Consider the following 19,359-nt stretch of genomic DNA (forward strand, 5'->3'; position numbering starts at 1 on the left):
CAAGGGAGAAGGAGTTCCTAACCTGCTACCACCCCAGGGCACAGCAAGAGGAGCCTTCTTCCCGTGAAAGAGCTCTAGCAGTGCACACTCTGCAAAGCTCAAGTCTGGAAGTTAAACTGGAGCGCGAACCATCTGAAGCATTTGGAACAGGCCACACACGAGAGTTCTGCAGGAGTAGGGCCTCATGCTGAAGAACAAGATTCTGACTCTCCATTTCTTCCCAACCACACTTCCCACCAAGGATGTCCTTTGTGGCTGGATCCCTAAGTGGTGTTCTACGAAGACCCTTCTATGTTGAGTGACTCGACCATAGGACCAGAATCCTGCCTCTGAAACAATGCGCCATATCCGTAGCCTACAAATGATGGACAGAGCACCCCAAAATACAGAAAGGCCATATATGCTAGCATTCAGACTGAAGACGGGGGCCAGTTCATGTGTGACATAAACAGCACTGCCCATCATGGGCAAAAAGATACAATAAGAACTCTGAAGTGAAGGATTTCCAAAAACCACAATCATAACGAACTCCAACTTACTGGTCACTTACTGACATGCCCGTCCGTGCAGGACTGTGGTCCAAGTTTCCAATCTGTGAAGAAGGAATTCATTAAAGATAATCTAGTTGAGCTACTGGATCCCAGATACATTCTGCTATTAGACATTCAGGATAGAATCTTTAAGTTTCATTAAGATTTGGTGACAGTGTTTCCCAGGAGGAACAGATGTAAGGGCAGTGAGAGACGTGTACCCCAACCTTCTCAAGGGGTTCAGTTCCCTCCCTCAGATGCTGAGGCTGAATCGGCAAGACAAGCGACCGCCCAGACCTCATGGACTCCTACCCCACCAGCCCTTCTTTTTGAACTGCTCTCCAGAGCTCTACTGTTACATCGGTCCCGAACAGACTGGACAACTGCACAGCGAATTGGATGTGGTGACAATGAACGTGACGGTGCTGTCCGCCCGACTGAGGCAGACCCACTGTCTTGTGGGTCTGAAAACCATGAAGACACAGAGCTACTGCGGAAACCTTATACGATGGGTCAGGAGACGCAGAACAGGATGGTGGACCTGCTCACGGTAGTGGAGAATGCAGATGTCACTGTTGAGCTAATTTAATGGATTAAATGTCCCTGGATGTGACAGCCTTACTTGAAAACATCAAAGGGGGCAGCGCGGGTGGCTCAGCGGTTTAGCACTGCCTTCAGCCCGAGGCGGGATCCTGGAGTCCCGGGATCGAGTCCCACGTCGGGCTCCCCGCATGGAGCCTGCTTCTCCCTCTGCCTGTGACTCTGCCTCTCTGTGTGCCTCTCTCATGAATAAATAAATAAAATCTTAAAAAAAAAAAACTCATTAGAAAAAAAAAGAAAACATCAAAGGATTTTGGAGCAAAACAAGAACTAGAGGGAAGATGCCCACGCCACCAGCGGAACCCATCCTGTGATCTCCTTGACCTAATCCCAGCCCTCCACTGTACAGGGCCACTCTGGGAGAGCCCGGCGCCACGACTGCTCAGCTTTCAGACTTAAAATCCTACTGTAACAAACAACTTGAAACGTAGCCTTCCTCCACAGGTGGGTCTGTTGGCCTTGGTAAACACAGAAACACCCCCGTTTCCCCAAAGGGCCAGCCAAAGCCTCACCTGGAGTCCTACATATGAGAGTTTTTCAAAACATTCAAATGCAGTGTTCCTACCGTAGCCGCTAGTCTACAGGCCATTCCAGCAACACCATCGAGCCGAAGACTGTCATCTTTGCCCAATAATCACTCGGCAACGGCAAAGAATGATCTCCAGCCACCCAAGTACTACGGGGTGATGGGGTTGGAGTCCTTAGCTCCTGCTGTCACTACAGAAGCTATGCATGAAAAAGGAAAAAAAAAAAAAAAAGCCTGATGTTTATCACCACAAAAGAGCTCTAAGTTGCAGTGACCCTTGAGGTGAAAGTGATGATCGGCCCATTAACTACATTAGAAGTGCCAATCCTCTAAAAGGTGGCCCTGGGCAGCTTTGAAACTCAGAAGACAAGACCCACCTGTGCCTGAAAAACATGGTAGACCATTTCTCCCCTGCAATAATGAGTTTAACAGAAGAAGCCAAAATAATTAATTAATTAATTAATTAAAGCAAAATAAAATAAAAACGGAAGAGTAGCCAATAAATTATTTATTTATTTATTTATTTATTTATTTATTTATTTATTTATTTAAAATAAAATAAAATAAAATAAAATAAAATAAAAACAGAAAAGTAGCCAACCGGCGTGACCTTACTGGTTCCTGACCATAGTGCAAGCTTTATCCCAGAACTTGGTTTAACACATACTCCCTTGAAACTTCAGCAGAGGAAAAATGCATTGTACTAGCGCCAGCCACCTTAGTTATATTATAGCATGTGGTGGTTCACAGGCCTTCCCACATTTGGAAGAGAAGATACCACGTGGCTGTGAGAAGAGCGGATAAAGAGTATTTTCCTACAAAATAATAGGACTGTGAAGTGCCTTCATTTAACTGAAATTGAACGGGGAAGTCAATTTGTACTTCTTCGCAGATGAACACAGGGGAAGGGGAGGAAAAACAAAATAAGATAAAAACAGAGAGGGAGACAGACCACAAGCAACTCTTAACTACAGAGAACTGAGGGTTGCAGGAGGGGAGCGGGGTGCGGGGTGGGGTAACTGGGTGACGGGCACTCAGGACGGCACTTGTGGGGATGAGCACTGGGTGGTGCGTGTAAGTGATGAATCACTAAATTCTACTCCTGAAACCAACACTACACTATATGTTAACCAACTTGAATTTAAATACAACCTTGAGAGGCCCCTGGGGGGCTCAGCGGTTTAGCACCTGCCTTTGGCTCAGGGCGTGACCCCAGGGTCCTGGGATCGAATCCTGCATCGGGCTCCCTGCATGGAGGCTGCTTTTCCCTCTGCCTGTGCCTCTGCCTCTCTCTCTGTGTCTCGTGAGTAAATAAATAAAACCTTTAATAAATAAATAAGCACAGCGTTGGAATTAAAAAAAAGTCAATTTGTACTGCTTTATAAATATTCTGGTTCACAATGTCACTTATGAAAGCCTTGATGATGGGAGTTCAGTCACATTTCAGGCGCCCTCACGAGTCCCCGGACTCGGTATCAGGTTGCCTTTGAGTCCTGGCGATTTTCTGTTATTCTTTCTCATACTAAATGTTCCTTTCTCTCCCCTTTTTTACTGCAACTTAGTATTTCTAGTTGGAACAGAGACTACTGGGAAGCCTCTAGAATAAACTGTGCATTGGTTTATGCCACAAATCACAGTGACAACGGGATTACTATTAAAACCAAAGAGGGCCGGCTCAGCGGGTGCCCCCGACGTGCAGGCTTCCAGTACCGCCGGCCTAAGGGGAGCGGCTCGGCCACCTGGGCCCTAACGCACAGAGCTCCGCGGCCCACCCCGCGCCTACCAGCTGGCCTCCACCCCCGCAGGCACCGGGAGGCACACGGGGTGCCCGCGCTGGGCCGAGGAGGCAGCAGGTGGCCAGCCCCGCCTCACGCCCCGGGCCCCGGCCGACCAGGGTCCTTGCCCCTGAGCTCAGGGTACTTCTGGGCAGAAGCTGCTGCTGCCAGGCCTGGCTGCCTCGGGCCTCGCCGCTGACGCCCCACGGGACAGTGCCCGGTGCCGGGGCGGGGGGGGGGGGTGCACGCTCCCTGCAGCCCGGTACCCTGCTCGTGGAGCCCCAAGCCCATGCCCGAGGTGAAGTGTGACACCACCTGCATGCGGGGCTTGTCCCCTGCGTCTCCTCCTCCTCTGGGTGCAGCCCACTTAGACAGGGACGGCAGGCTGGCGGTGGCGGTGGCCCCCGGCCCAGCGGGGCTCGGATGCGGGGCCACAGCGCATCTGCGAGGGTCCCCAGGATCTACTGTATCAGAAGCTATTCCAATCCCTTCATAGGTGTCACCTTGATCTGCACACAATCCGAACCTCCGTCCCATCTCACACGTGGGGAAACCGGGGTGCACAGAGGCCATGTCAACTGCCCGAGTCGCCAGCAAGGAGGGGGGCACTGGGGACTGAAACCAGGCAGCCCGACCACAGAGTCGGCACCCCCTCAGCAGCAAACTCACCTCGGCAAACCCCACACGGGTCCACAGGAGGCAAAGTCACCTGCCCCTTAGGAGACCCACTGGGCATCGTGGTGACCGTGGCATGCAGTCCTCCCACCTGTATTCAGTGGGGTCCTCCAGGGAAGCAGCAGCCATCGGCTGTGGCAGGTGCAAGCGCAGGTACACCGAGGGGGACGCTAAGGAAGCAGCCGCGCAGACACGGAGGTGGGAGGTGGCAGGTCGGCCAGCCCAGAGGCCCGCACTGTGGGGCAGCCGGTCAGGAGGGAGGGAGCTCCGCTCCATCTCTCCCCTGAAGGCCTCCCACTGTGCCCGAGCACGTCCTGGAGGGTGATCTGCTTCACTCAAATCTACTGACTGCCGTGTTGATCGCATCCAAAACCACCTTCACAGCAACATCTAGGGTGGTATTTGACCAGATAGTTGGGCTTGGCCAAGTTGGCGCATCGCACCGAGCACCACGGCGCTCTTAAAATTACCCAGTCTGGGCCGGGTCGCTTTATGCTTGTCATCGCTCCACGAGGTTGCAAGGGGAGCAGTTAAGCAGAAGATCCAGCAAGCCGCTGAAGAAAGAGATGCTCCTGACCCTCCCCCCACCCCCCCACCAGCCGCCTCTTGCAGACCAGGTACAAGGCTCCCAGGCTGCAGGCTGGGCCCCTCATTCGCACGGGAAACGGCTGCCTCCTCCACCTAGGGCATTGCCCGTGTGTGCACCGTCCAGTTCACAAGTGACAGAAACCCAACCTGAGCCAGAGGAGGTGACAGGTGCAATATCGGGATGCTGGGGCCCGTGGAGACTCTCAGGGCCTCTCCCTCCACCAACATCCAGAGTCGAGCAATTAGCAGACACTTCACACACATCAAAACAAGGGGAGGGGCCGCCTAGGAACAAGCAGGGGTTTCTGGCCTAGCACAGCTCCTGAGTACGACCTCCCCCCACGCCCTCCAGCCTCCACCACCAACCTCCCTGGCCCACCAGACCAAAAAAAAAAAAAAAAAAAAAAAAAAAAAAAAAAAAATCCAGCGGTTTAGCGCCGCCTTTGGCCCAGGGCCTGATTCTGGAGACCCAGGATCCAGTCCCATGTCGGGCTCCCTGCATGGAGCCTGCTTCTCCTCTGCCTGTGTCTCTGCCTCTCTCTCTCTCTGTCTCTCATGAATAGATAAATAAAAAAAATTTTTTTTAAATCCTACGCTAAAAAAAAAAAAATCCTACGCTGCAACCACTTTACTCCAAATCTGGACAGAGGTGAACTGAGGGTGTATCTTTGTATTTTCCATTATCCAACTGCAGAAAATAGAAACGGCTCCTTAGAAGGGACGGGTGAGAGAGGAGACGCCCGTGGCCTGTTTTCTCCGCCAGAAATGAAGGTGTCAGGACCTTTCAATGAACCTAGGGCCATGGGTGGGGTGGGGTGGGGTGGGGGGTAAATAATCTGGAACTTAGGGAATGTTCCCAGCGCATGGAACAGAATCCACCCTCTGACCCTGGAGTGGATTCTCATAGAGGTCATTTGACAAAATCACATTACAGAACAGAAGACAGGTCTTCTTTTTTTTTTTTTTTTTAAGATTTTTATCGCTGTGTCCCTTGGTTCCCACCCAACTTCCAGCCGATTCCCTCCCTCTTCCCGCCTGTGAGTCGCCCAACACCCACCCGGCCAATTCCTTCTCTGCTCGCATCAGCCAAGACTGAATTTTGTTGTTTAACACCAAGGACCTAAAGTGATGTGGACGGTGAGCAATTCCCCCATCTCAATAGAAAACCATGATCAAGTAACTGAGGGAGTCAGGGCTGCGAAACAGGTGTAGACAGCATAGGCTTTGCCAGGATGTAATCAGGTACCAGAAGGAAAACGGGAGGTGGGGAGGGAGAGTGGCAGGAAGTGGGGGTGCTTGCGTCCTCCACCCTTCCTGGCAGGGAAGGAAGAGCTACTAATTAAAGGGGAAACTTTTAAGAACCATGATGACTCATGATGTTCCTTGTAATCATCTCCTGAATCCCAGAGTGACACTTCGGGGAATATAGGTGAGGAAGCTCAAATCCGGGATAACGGACTTAACCGGAAACCTCGCTAATAAATAAATAAGTAAATAAATAAATATGAAAATAAATAAAATAAAATAAAATAAAATAAAATAAAATAAAATAATAAAAAACTTTGCAGCTTCTTCATCCCATCACAAATCCAGCAAACGTGCCTATGAGAAGCCACGTGTGATGCCGAGGGCCGGGCTTCTCTTGGGGGGTAAAACCCAACACAGGCCCTGTCTTTGTCCGGCTGATGGTCCGGTGGGGGGGGCAGGCTGAAATGAGTGACAAAGAAGTAAGTACAAAATTCCACCTGGGATAAGTGTGTGGAGGCAAAGACACTTGGCGGAGGGTGGACGAGACCCCCTGTGACAAGGGGAGGGGGACACTGCAGGAGAGGTTTCCGCGTCGGGGAGAAAACAGCCTCCCTGGGATGGGAGGGGAGCTGATGCCAGACAAGGGGACCGCCCGGAAGCCAACCCCGGACACCAACCCCGAGGAAGGGGTCTGGGCCCAGGACTGGCTGGCTAACGGGTGGCAGAGGTGTGTGTGTCAGGGTTCCAGAGGCCGGGCGGGGGCCAAGGCGCCAGCAGACTGGGTGCCAGCGCAGGTGCGCTGTGGTGCCAACGGGAGACCGGGGCAGGCCGTCTGGCGATCGGGGTGCTCAGGGTGCTTGGGGTGCTCAGGCCGGAGCGGAGAGGAGCGCAGCGGGATGGCGGGGACACCCGCAGGAGCCATGCATGTGGGACAGCCTCGTGCAAGGCACCTGGCCTCCAGCTTTTGCTGCCAGAGCGGCCTTCACCGGGGAGGCAGGGGGACACGCACGTTGGCCCCAAGAGGGGTGGTGGCCACGAGGACGGGGTGGGGAAGACGGCGGGCACAGTGGGCAGGAGAAGCAGGGAGGTGAAGACCCCCCCAAGTAGACCGTGAAGTCCCAGGGGGCGGGTTAGGCGCTAGATGTAGAGGGGGCCCCGGGAAGATCCAGGAGCGCCTCCCGGTTTCCAGGGGGGCTGCTGGGCAATCAGCACCTCCCAACATGGCCAGGGCCTGGACGCCTTGTTACTGGGACGCTCGTGGGATATGCAGGGCAGCGGTCGGGCCATGGGCTCTGCAGCTCGGAAGAGAGGCAGGCACTGGAAGCGTCAGCACACACATGCCAGGAACCTGGGACCCTCAGGAGAGGGTCCCCAGGAAAGAGACTGTGGACAACAAAGGGGACCGATGAGCAGCTCCTGAGGCCACCTGGTAGTGACGGTGGAACAGAGGAGAAGGGCCTGGGGGGCGGGTACCAAACGAGAAGCGGTGCCCGGGTGAAGGAGGAGGGGCGTCCAGGGGTCACCGTGGCTCTCAGCACACGCAGGGAGGGCCGGAGACGGTGCGACCCCCGGGCGACAGTATGAACGGTCGGCGTCTCCCTGGTGGACACTTATGACAAGAGCCAGGCAGCTCTGCTGACGCGTCTGACCACAATGAGATGCGGAGACATGGAGAGGCTGCCCAGACACGGACACGGTGGGGTCCGGGGAGGGGCGTGAGGACGCCCCGCGACCCAGCAGAAAGGGGAGGGTGCAAGGTGATGGTGCAAGGAGGGCGAGACAGGGGAGAGGCCGAGGGGCGGATGCGGACACAGAAGATCCGCGGCCGATGCAGTGACAGCAGTGATGGTGAGGGCAGGCGCTGCCACCAAGGGCTCCTATCGCCCGAGAAAAACGTGGGCCGCAGCTGCCTGGGAGAAACGAGGGAGCAAAGGGGGCCGGGGGCCAGGGGCCGAGGACAAAGCCGGGCCACCTCCAGGTGACACAGGACCGCCACGTGCCACACGTGCCAGCGCCTAGCTGCTCGGGCCCACGCCCAGGGAAAGCACACGTGTGGGTCCAGATCAGAGCTTTGCCAGATAAACAGAACAGAAAAAGGATCCCGGAGCCGAGGGGATTGGGGATATCCACGTGACAGCGACTGCAGCCATCAGGGATGCGATGGGCAAGGAGTAGCCCCCGAGGGAGGGCCCTGCCCGCGCACTGGACGGCACAGCGACGCCAGGGAGCCCACGGCAGCCAGCAGGGCCGGGAGTCCTGGAAACGGGCCGGACCTGGTGCCGCCCGGCGCCTTCTGGGGTGCTCGGCCCAGCCGGGCCAGCTCGCAGAGGCTGGCCACCTGCAGGCCCCGGGCCGGGCAGGACAGGTGCGGGGCAGCTCCGGACCAGGGCCAGCCTTCTTGGCTCACCCGCACCCTCCCCCCTCCGGGGAAGCCGGCTTGAGGACACAGGAGGCAGTGGGAGAGAGAAAAATGGAGGGTGGCAATGGCACCCCTGCCTCTGGGTGGCGTGGGGGCCAGAAAACCAGCCGGGGAGCCGTCTCAACAAGTCTGGCTCCCTGGGACCCGCCTCACTACGTACAGGTGTACAGGTCGCGGCAACTTCAGGAGGAAGATGCAGGAGGAAGAGGGAGCAGGGGGAGAGCCACATGAAATCAGGACCTGCCATGTGCCCGGCTTGCGTAAGGCTCCGCAGGTTGCGCACTGCACAAGGCACTCTGTTCAAAGCGTAGATATTTATATATTCTTTTTAATGAGCTTTTTAAAGGATTTATCTGTTTGTCTAAGGGGAGGGGCAGAGGGAGAAGCAGACTCCCTGCTGAGCGGGGCGCCGGACACGGGGCTCCACCCCAGGACCCCGGGCTCATGGCCTGAGCCGAAGGCAGCTCTTCAACTGAGCCCCCCAGGCGCCCCCCATACATTTATATATTCTGACAACTTTCCTGCAGAGACTAGTGTGCAGAGCGAACTGTGTCCCCCTGGAACGCATACGTGGAAGCCCTGTGTCCAAGTCACGCGGGGGTTAGGGCTTCAACGTATGCATTGGCAGGGGACGCAGAGTTAAGTGAAGTTAAGTGGGCCCTAATCCAAGAGGGCTGGGGTCCCCAAAGGGGAGGAGGCGACAACACCGCTGTGTGCAGAGCAAAGGCCCCGCGCGGATGGTGAGAACGGGGCCTCGGGAGAAGGCTGCCCTGCCGGCACCGCGACCTCGACCTCCCAGAACCGAGGACCACGAGAAATTAATCTCCGTGATTTAAGTCAGCCAGCGGAAGTAAGAGCACGAGACTTCACTTAATCAATATGCAACTTTATAAAATAAAGAGTATTAGGATGAAGAAGGGGAAGCTCAGATGGGACTCCCGGGGGGCTCCGGGGTGAGCGTCTGCCTCGGGCCCAGGGCGTGACCCCGGGATCCCGGGATCAGTCCCGCATCGGGGTCCCCACAGGGAGCCTGCTTCTCCCTCTGCCTGTGGCTCTGCCTCTCTCTCTCTCATGGGTCTTTCATGGATAAATAAATAAAATCTTTTTTTAAAAAAAAGGAAAAAAAAAGCAGCAGCAGCTCAGAGAACTTCAGCGACGTGCTCAAACTCCAGCACACACTACCGGGAAGCTGGGTCTGCGTCCCGGGAAACCAATTCCGCAAGTCCTCCTGTTGCATGCTCTCCCACGCGGCCTCCCGCCTCGGGTTCTAGGATAAAACTGATGCCACCAACGTCAGCTGTGCCTTCACGCTGCCCCGGACGCTCTGCTACACGCGTTGGCGCACGACAGACAGCGAGGGCCGCCTGAGGCCCAGACAGGTGACCTGCCCCGGGGGTGCCCGCCCCGCAGGCTGCAACCGCCGTCCCGCCCCTTCCCCGCCCTCTCCACCTCCTGCTCCCTCTTCCCACACAAAGCCTTTCCCAGGCGACCCCTAAACACAGAGGAGCCCTTCTCCTGTTTGACACATTATTCATATCCTTTTAGTACGATTGACGTTCTCAAAAGTCATTTGCAAAGTAAATAAGGTAGCGCTTGTCAGACAATGCATTTGCTCCCCAAAAATAAATAAGTGAAGATCATGCTGGAATTCAAGAGCACTTGCATTCATTGACTACACTTCCAGCTCTTCTTCTTGACGCATATAGTTTTCCTTGGGCTGACTTATGAATTTCGCCCTAAAGATTAATTTGGCTCTCTATAAAGAGCATAAGAATTAATATTCAGCCGAGATAGGAATCTTTTTTTCATTTTCATTTTAGTGGAAATCAATCTGTTAAGATATTGTTGAGTGCAATTTGTTACTCACTCCCTCTTTTCTGCTCAAGTCGGGGTACTTGGAAATATCTATATGAACACTTTTTGTCAATACTACCAAGATTTATATTGCCAAGTTACTGTAACTGTTATCGCCGAGAGCGCTGTGAATTATGCCGCGTGATGTTAGATTTTATTGGACTTATGCAATAGAGAAGTGATCAATTAAAAGGAGAAAAAAAAACCACCAACCAGCACCACTCACGACAATCTTTGCCTCCAGCAGGCTGTACGGAGGAACGACTCCTGGGTGGAGGAGCCGCAGCCACAGCAGCGGACGTGGCCCTCTTCGTGGTGCCTCGTCCAGGCGGCTCTGGGGCCAGAGGCTGGGACCTCTTGGGCGCCCTACAGGAAAGCCACCCCTGCCCCTTCCCTGGCGTCTGGTGCCTCACAGGCCACCAAGCCGTCGGTGTAGACATCCCTCGACTCACCTTCACGCTCCCCTCCGCAGCCTCCGTTTGCACAGCTGTGTCCACACTCTCCTTGCCTATAAGCCCCAAGGCCCGTTGCGCAGGGGACCCGCTCCCCACCACCATCACCTCATCCCGACCTGTGCAAAGACCCTGTTTCCAAAGAGGGTTCATTCGGGGGCACAAAGGGTTAGGACCTCAATACGTGCGTTCTGGGCCATTCGATCCAGGCCACAGTGCTCCCACCCGCTCAACGTACAAGCACGCTCTACTGTCTTCCTTGTTATAAATAAAACTACGACCACTGCTGCTACTACCAACACCTACTATGACCTCCCTTCTTTCTTCCCTTTCACAGCCGAAAAGAGTAATCTCTCCATTTCTCCATCCACTTAACTCTTCAACCCACTTCAATCTGGCCTGGCACCAAACATCCTCAGAACGTCACCAATAACCACCTGACTTGTACATCATCTTACTTGGGTTTTTTTTTCAATTTTTATTTTATTATTTTTTTAAGATTTTATTTATTTATTCTTGAGAGACACAGAAAGAGAGGCAGAGTCACAGGCAGAGGGAGAAGCAGGCTCCGTGCAGGGAGCCCGATGCAGGACTCAATCCCGGGACCCCAGGATCACGCCCTGGGCGGAAGGCAGGTGCCAAACTGCTGAGCCACCCAGGGATCCCTTTATTTTATTTTTAAGAAGGCTAAACGCCCAGCGTGGAGCCAAACGTGGGGCCTGAACTCACGACCCTGAGATCAAGACCTGAGCTGAGATCAAGAGTCTGACGCTTAACCAAGTAAGCCACCCAGGGGCCCCTAAATCATCTTCCTTTTTAAATCCTGATCCTGCTAAACCTCCCTGTGGCTTCCGAAACTGTGAATCATGTCCTCCTTCGGGAACTACATCCTCTCTTGGCATCAGCATCTCTACGTGGAGCTTTGCCTCCTTCGTGCTCCCAGGGGTCCCCTACCGCATGCTCTGGGAGCAGCCTGGGAATTCGGTTCTCATGTCACCCGGCTCCTCCCAGTCACCCGTCCTTCCTCCTCTCGTCCGCTCGGGGCTCAAGCCGCCTAATCGGGCACACAGCTCCCCTCTGAGTTCTGGGACATACCCAAGAGCTTTACTTTCCACGTCCTTCTGCGGGTCTCAAGTCGCTTAAAATTTGGCATACCTAAATAGGAAGCCTCCTCCTCCTGTGACCTGCACTGAAGAGCGCCGCCGAGCCAGATGCCCCGATGGGAGATCTGGGAGTCAAGCTGCCTCTTGTTAACCACTCGTACCCCCAAACAGAAGTTCACAGAATTCTTTTTTTTTTTTTTAAGATTTTATTTATTTATTTGAGAGAGAGAGAACGCGCACAAGCATGGGGAGAGGCAGAGGGAGAGGGAGAAGCAGACTCTCCGCTGAGCAGGGAGCCAGACATGGAGCTCGATCCCAGGACCCCGGGATCCGAGCCAAAGGCAGCCGCCTAACCAGCTGAGCTACCCAGGCGCCCCAGTTCACAGAATTCCAGTACTGCCTCCCAAGGAAGGCCGGGCCCGAATGCACGATTCAGAACCGAGCTCAAAGCGGGCTCCCTAGCAGCCTGAGATCTGGGTTGTTCTCACAAGGATGTAAGAAACTTGAGCTGCTCAAGGCCGCTCGGTGGAGTCGATGGCATTGTTCTACCTGCTTTTGAGGAAACCACTCCTCCATGCGGCAACCCCCCCCCGCCCCCCCCCGCCCCCCCGCCACCTCCCATCTCCAGCTCCTGCACCTCTGTGCTTCCTGCCTGGGCTCCGGGCCAGTGCCTAGGGCCACCATCCTTTCAGGAACCCACTAAAATGTTTTAATTTACATTCTTTTCAAGTCAGAAGAAGAAGATGAATATGATCTACCAGGGTGGACTGTATTTATCTTTATGCCAGGGCCATCATAAAGTATGATTTTTCATATTATTTTATAGAGGAAGGAGTCCACAAAGCAGAAATACTTAGGGGACAAAGCAGCCTGCTTGTCAACCTTCCCTCTCTGACTACCCTTGCCAAGGGCCCTTCTTGTAGCCACAAAGGAAAAAATAGATAAGTTAATTGACGCTGAAGCACTAAGGATTGATAATTTACTGGGTAGCCATCCAAGGAAGATTTGCTTCAAACTCGTCCGAAGTCAAAGAGATGGAACTTTTTCTAACCATTTAATGCTCCTTTTTAAGTATAGAGGAAATACATAAGCATTGTAGGAATTTCAGAAAACTCCCAAAAGTTTTTAAAAAGAGAAATAACATCATCTATAATGCCAGAAATAATCCCTATTAACAAGTTGGCGTATTGTCTTTTGGTATCCATAGGTGTATATCTATATTTGTTCTTAATCAAATGGAATTCCTTTTTCTTTTTACTGATAATTTTGTCATAAGCAATTTCCTATAGCACTATTTATGACTTTTAATGCCATCATTAAATATATCTGTAAAAGACATTTTTGTACACATTTCTGATTATTTTCTTAAGACAAATACTTTGAGATTACTGGGTCAAAAGCTATAAACATTTTTAAAGCTTCTGATGCACACCATCAAATTCTTTTATGAGAAATGTTATATAAAAAATAAGAAAAAAATTTTTTAAAAAAAGAAATGTTATATAACCTTCTCATCCCTGGTGCCAGTTTCCCTTTAGTCAAAGCAAGACTGGAAGTTATGCTTTATAATCTCTGGGAGTTTGATATGCAAAAACTGGAATTTCTTTGTTTCAAATACATCACTTGTGACCTTAAAAGTAGTTTTTAAAACACTTACTTAATAGTTGTATCTTCAGTGAAATTTTGTTCATGAACTTAAATTATGATACTGGGATGATGATCTTTTCTTTTTTTTTTTATGATGATCTTTTCTAACTCACAAAGGCTTTCTGTATAATAAAGATACTAACTTCCATATGACTGTACATTTTGGTCCAAGTTTATACACTTTTCAATTGGGTATTATATTCTTAATCATATAGAAGTCCTCAATTATTAAAATTTAATAAAATAGATCAGCTGTGCTTATTTCTGCTTTCAAGATTATGCTTCAAAACCCTTTTGCCATCCCAAAGTATTTATTTTCATTCTAACATATTAGGGAGTTTTGCTTTTACATTAAAAATCTTCTCCAAATTGAATGCATTTTGATGTAAGCCGTAAGAAAACATATTGTCATTCTTTTTTCCTAGGGAATCAGAAAATTATTTTCTGAATAAAATCCATCCAGCGGATGGACCTTCTCATCTGATTCATCAGCGGGTTCCTCATTCCTGGCCAAGCACCATTCTAATATTCGTAAACTTACGTGTTTTAAAAGCTACTGGGCTGGGACCCCATTTTTTAATCTTAATGTTTGAAATTTTATTGGTTACCCTCATACTTTCTTTTTTCTTTCTGATGAAGGGAAAGCAACAGTGTGAGGGAGAGAGAGAAGGAGAAGGTAGGGAGAGGGCACGGGAGATAAAATGATCTGAGACTCTTCTAGTACCTCCTCAGCCTGATTTACTCCAGCTGAAGAAATTCGGTTTCCAACAACAGTTAATGAATACAACGGGACGTAGGCACAATCACCTAAGTTATGTCAGTCCCCCCCCTCATGTCAATATCTAACTTTAATCAAATTTCTTTAACACTTTGTAAGGTCCAATGAATACAGATACGGCTTTCATATCTTCGGGACTAGGAAGTAACGTTATTAGAACAGCGAACATCCTAATGACAGATATTCCAAGATTTCTTAATTCTTGAGGAGAAAGACTTTGACAAACACGTCTCCGTAGCAGGGATTCATTCACATCCCAGGACATACTTTGCTGACAAGCACCATTAATATTTTATTTTATGGATATCAGAGTTCTGAGGTTTTATTATGTCATGCTTCAGGCAGTCTATTTCAGATGGTAAATATCCATCACCCCAAAACCACAAAAGTGCTGACAAGTTCAAGTACCATGACCCGGAGCACCAGGAACAGTTTCTATGTGATCACCAGATGACAGGCTCAAGAAGACCGGTCCTCGCAGGAGGGGGAGGATGTCAAATTTCTCTCTCGACCACCTAGATCTGGGCTCCTCCCTCAACAAGCCAACTGCCTCTCCCACCCTGGGAGGTGGCTCTGCGTGCAGCAGCAAAAGGGCCAGCCGTGTGGCCAACAGACCCACCTCCCAAGCTCACCTCCACTCCTCCTTTGCTTCACGCCAGGCCGGTCGCTTTACTCTCCGTGATTCAGTTTCCTTATCTATGAAATGGATAAACTAATGCCAAGTGTGGGAATCCGAGGCGAACACATGCAAAGTATTCAACCTAGAACCTAGCAGGGGCAGGCTTCCTATAAATAATGACACGCTTTTACTAGGGTTTTGAGGTTTAAAGGATTTATGTCTTTTTAGATCAATATTAAATCACAGGCCCTAGAATACGGTTGTTGCTCAATAAATGTCAGGCAACAAGTTAATAAGGCAGTACCTTTCCAGGATAATGAATTTTAAAATTCCTGAAAACTTACGATCTCAATTTTTTAAAATTCAAATATTATATGCTTTTTCCTATTCGCCAACATGACACAAAGGGAAAGAAGAAAAAATGTCTAATTCTATCACGTATGATATTTATTTACAGTGTATGTTTTTAAACCTCGGCTTCAAATTCTACAGACACTCACCATCTTGACGTATGTTCCTAAAGATGGATGTGAACAATCAGACTTCTACTCCCACCCACTTAAAAAATTATTATAAATTCTCTAAATAATCCATACTTTGGGGGCACCTGGCAGGCTCAGTCCGTACAGCTGTGACTCTTGAGCTCAGAGTTCAAGCCCCATGGAAGGCATGGAGCCTACTAAAAAATAATAATAATAAATTAATTAAATAATCCTCACTTGTAATTTTGCCATTTTCCTTTGTAGTTAATACAAAGGAATAATTCAACTGGCATAAAAGGAGGCGGTCCAGTTGAAGTGAAGACTGACCACCTCTTGATTTCATAGTAGTTTCCTTCTTTGCCTTAATGCAATAAAATTTATGATATTTATTTCCTATGACTTTAATTTTCCCACTTGCCACTTGTTTTTATAAAAATCACAGGCTACATAAAATAATAATTTTCAGAAGTTTTTAAAACAATAACAACCTTTCCCCTTTCCTTTAAAAAAGAAAATCTAAAAAAAAAAAAACAAAAAAAAAAAAACTATGCAGGGGCACCCGGCTGATTTAGTCAGTAGACCATGTGACTCTGGATCTCAGGGTTGTTAAGTTCAAGCCCCATGTTGGGTGTAGAGATTACTTTAAAAATACAATGAATCGGGGCACCTGAGTGGCTCAGTCAGTTAAGGTCTGCCTTTGGCTCAGGTCATGATCCCAGAGTCCTGGGATCCCGGGATCGGGATTGAGCTCTGTGATCAGCAGGGAGCCTGTCTCTCCCTCTGCTCCCCACCCCAACTCATGTTCTCTCTGTTTCTCTCTTGCTCGCTCTTGCTCCCTCGCTCTCAAATAAATAAAATCTTTTTCTAAAAACTACAATATTTTAAAAAATAAAGATAAAATTAAATTTTTTAATTAAAATTTTTTTTAATCTTTCCAGAAACCAAATACATAAAATAAGTCAAAGTGAAGTTTCCCTGGTTGAAAAACACTGGGAGACCTGGAGCCCTTCTAGAAACCATTCCCAGGCCAATAACCAATGTCTCTGCCACCCCCAAAGTCTCTTGAATAGTATCTAAAGTCAGATTATGTCATAGATGATGTTCAAGACCCTCCAATGGGGGATCCCTGGGTGGCGCAGCGGTTTAGAGCCTGCCTTTGGCTCAGGGCGCGATCCTGGAGACCCGGGATCGAATCCCACGTCAGGCTCCCGGTGCATGGAGCCTGCTTCTCCCTCTGCCTATGTCTCTGCCTCTCTCTCTCTCTCTCTCTCTCTCTCTGTGTGTGTGTGTGTGTGACTATTGTAAATAAGTAAAAAATTTTTTAAAAATCTAAAAAAAAAAGACCCTCCAATGGTTGCTACTCATACAGAGAAAACCTTGGCCAACTTGTCTGGTCTCTGACCACCACTCAGTCTTTTATGTCCTAACACATTTTCCTTCTTTGCTCACTCAGCATCCGACCCCGGCCACCGTGTTGATGCCCCGCTCTATCACTTCTCAAGTCCTCACTATTCCTTGAACAAGCCAAATGTACTTGCTCCTCCCTGCTTTACATGTGCCATTTCCTCTGCGTAAGATGCTCCAAGAAGCCCTTACTTCTTTCAGATCTTTGCTAAACTGTTTTCAGCTCAGAGAAGTCTTGCTGGCCACCCTGCACAAAGCAGGATGCCACCACCAAATCACTCTCTATCTCCCATCATTTTTCTTTCTTAGCACTTACATTATTAACACATTCCTCTATTTATGCATGTACTTTTTTAAAAGATTTATTTATTTATTTATTTATGATAGACACAGAGAGAGAGAGAGAGGCAGAGACACAGGCAGAGGGAGGAGCAGGCTCCATGCAGGGAGCCCGATGTGGGACAGGATCCCGGGACCTCGGGGTCAGGCCCTGAGCCAAAGGCAGACGCTCAACCACCGGGCCACCCGGGCGTCCCTGTGCACGTGCTCTTTTATTGCCTGTGTCTCTCAATTAAATGCGAGCCCATTAGGACATGAAATTCATTTGGTTTACCATCAGTTCATGAAACAGTGCCTGACACATGGTAGGTCCTCAGTAAACATGTGCTGATTGAACGAACGGAAGAGACGCCTGTGCGTGGCTTAAATCTCTTCAATGTGCAAGTCCACACTCTCCTAAGCAAATACAGGAATACCGTCAAAACTGGCACAAACAAGGGACTCTGAAGGTGCCACCTACATAAAACACCCAAGAGTACGAGTGGTTTTGACATCCATATTTTCTGTCTTAGACTGAGATTCAGAAGAAACAGAGATGGGGTTGTGAATGGTAGAAAAGAATCTCATGAAAGCGGATTATTGTTACTCACAAGCTTGCGGTCCATGGTGTGTGAAAAACGAAGTAGGGCTCAAGGTCTCCACACAAAGGGGATCCCTGGCTTCTTGCTTTCACCCACTCCCTGCCAGAAAAGTCACATCAATTTCCAAAAACAATTTGTACCCACGTACAGGGCCTTGGTTCTGGTTATTATCAAGCCACGTCCCCAAGGCCCAACGTCCAGGGTCTCGCTACTGGAATCCTCATTGCACCTTTTTTTTTTTTTTTTTTTTTCTCGTTGCACCTTTCTTAGGCCTTGCTTTTTTCTTCAACTGTGCCTCGGGTCAGGGATTCCCCTCTTGTGTACTCGCAGGGGCTCCACGGACTGACCCAGCCCACCAAAGCACGAGGCTGGTGAGCACTTTGAAAACATACCTAGAAACCATGAAACCCTCTGGCTTACTCACATGACTAGCTTCAGGAATGATTTTTTTTTTAATATTTTATTTATTTATTCGTGAGAAACACACACACACAAAGAGAGAGAGGCAGACACAGGCAGAGGGAGAAGCAGGCTCCAGGCAGGGAGCCCAATGCGGGACTCGATCCTGGGACTCCAGGATCATGCCCTGAGCCGAAGGCAGGCGTTAAACTGCTGAGCCACCCAGGATGCCCAGGAATGATTTAAATAAACAAAACTGGACCCCAAAAACTGCTCAACCAAAGAGTCCTGGCATTCTCATGAATATCCACATAACTCTGGTATTATCGGAGTAGAAACAGATGCAAAGAAATGTGGCCCCAGTCACAGGCAATAAGATGTGTTATTTTGGATATTATTACAATCCACGTTTAAATTCAAGCTATCATGCCCCAGTCTGCCATTTTCTTATAAGTAAATTAAATATAATTTGTTTTATATTGAATATTATTGTAAGTAAAATAAGTTTATAATATATTTATAATAAATATAATAAAAATTAAAACGTGTGCATAGACCCTTAAAACCTTAATCTTAAGAAATTTTGGTTTGGGTTTGTTTTTGTTTTTGTTTTTTTTTCCTCTGCCTGGAACATTCTTCTTCTCTGTACTGCTGGAGAACTCCTGGCCACGTCTCACACCTCAGCCTCCCTCACCGTTAGTCCCTTGCAGAGGCTGTCCCTGACTCCTTTCCCAATCCCTGCAGGCCGCCTCCCTGCCTCCTTCCATACGGTCTCAGAAAACCTGCACTTTCCTTTAATACTCTTAATTCATCTGCAGTTAATGTGCATTTACCTGCTTAATATCTGCCCCTCTTACCAGACTATAAGTGAGCTACAGGTGGGCAAGAGGCATGTTCGTGTTGCCTCGGTGACGTATCCCCAACACCTCGCATGGACCGTTTGCTGGATCTGGTGAATAAAGGAATGAAGGAACGGAACACACCCTGACTATGCGCCGAAACTACCATGGATACTTTCCTAAAGCAACAAGTTCCTCTTTAGTAACTTGTTGCTTTAGTTTAAAAAAAAAAAAATTTAAAAATTTAAAAAAGGCTGTGATCCTTGGAACAAGATGTGGATCATTTTCTCAGGCTCCCATCCCCAACCTCCCTAGTGAGATCATTCAAATCCTTTCGGGTACACCGACAGGGTCAGGAGGCTCGTGGAACCTTGGGCTTGAGTTCTGACCAAGACTCAACCTTAAAATGTTTAGAACATGAGTAGGAAGAAGAAGAAGAAAAAAGCCACGAGTAGGAATGGTAGCCGTCGGGTCGACCACGACTCCAAAGCTTCAGGCAGA

At 49.6% G+C, this 19,359-nt stretch overlaps 2 pseudogenes; both read left to right on the forward strand.

Moving 5' to 3' along the window:
• Positions 1–1,119, forward strand: part of LOC112909893 (TOM1-like protein 1) — a 42,716-nt pseudogene extending 41,597 nt beyond the window's left edge.
• Positions 1,120–1,127: 8 nt separating this feature from the next.
• LOC140596469 (TOM1-like protein 1 pseudogene) lies at positions 1,128–1,894 on the forward strand (annotated as a pseudogene).
• The last annotated feature ends 17,465 nt before the right edge of the window (positions 1,895–19,359 follow it).

The sequence above is a fragment of the Vulpes vulpes genome, chromosome 2 (assembly GCF_048418805.1).
Source record: "Vulpes vulpes isolate BD-2025 chromosome 2, VulVul3, whole genome shotgun sequence".
NCBI classification, from domain to species: domain Eukaryota; kingdom Metazoa; phylum Chordata; class Mammalia; order Carnivora; family Canidae; genus Vulpes; species Vulpes vulpes.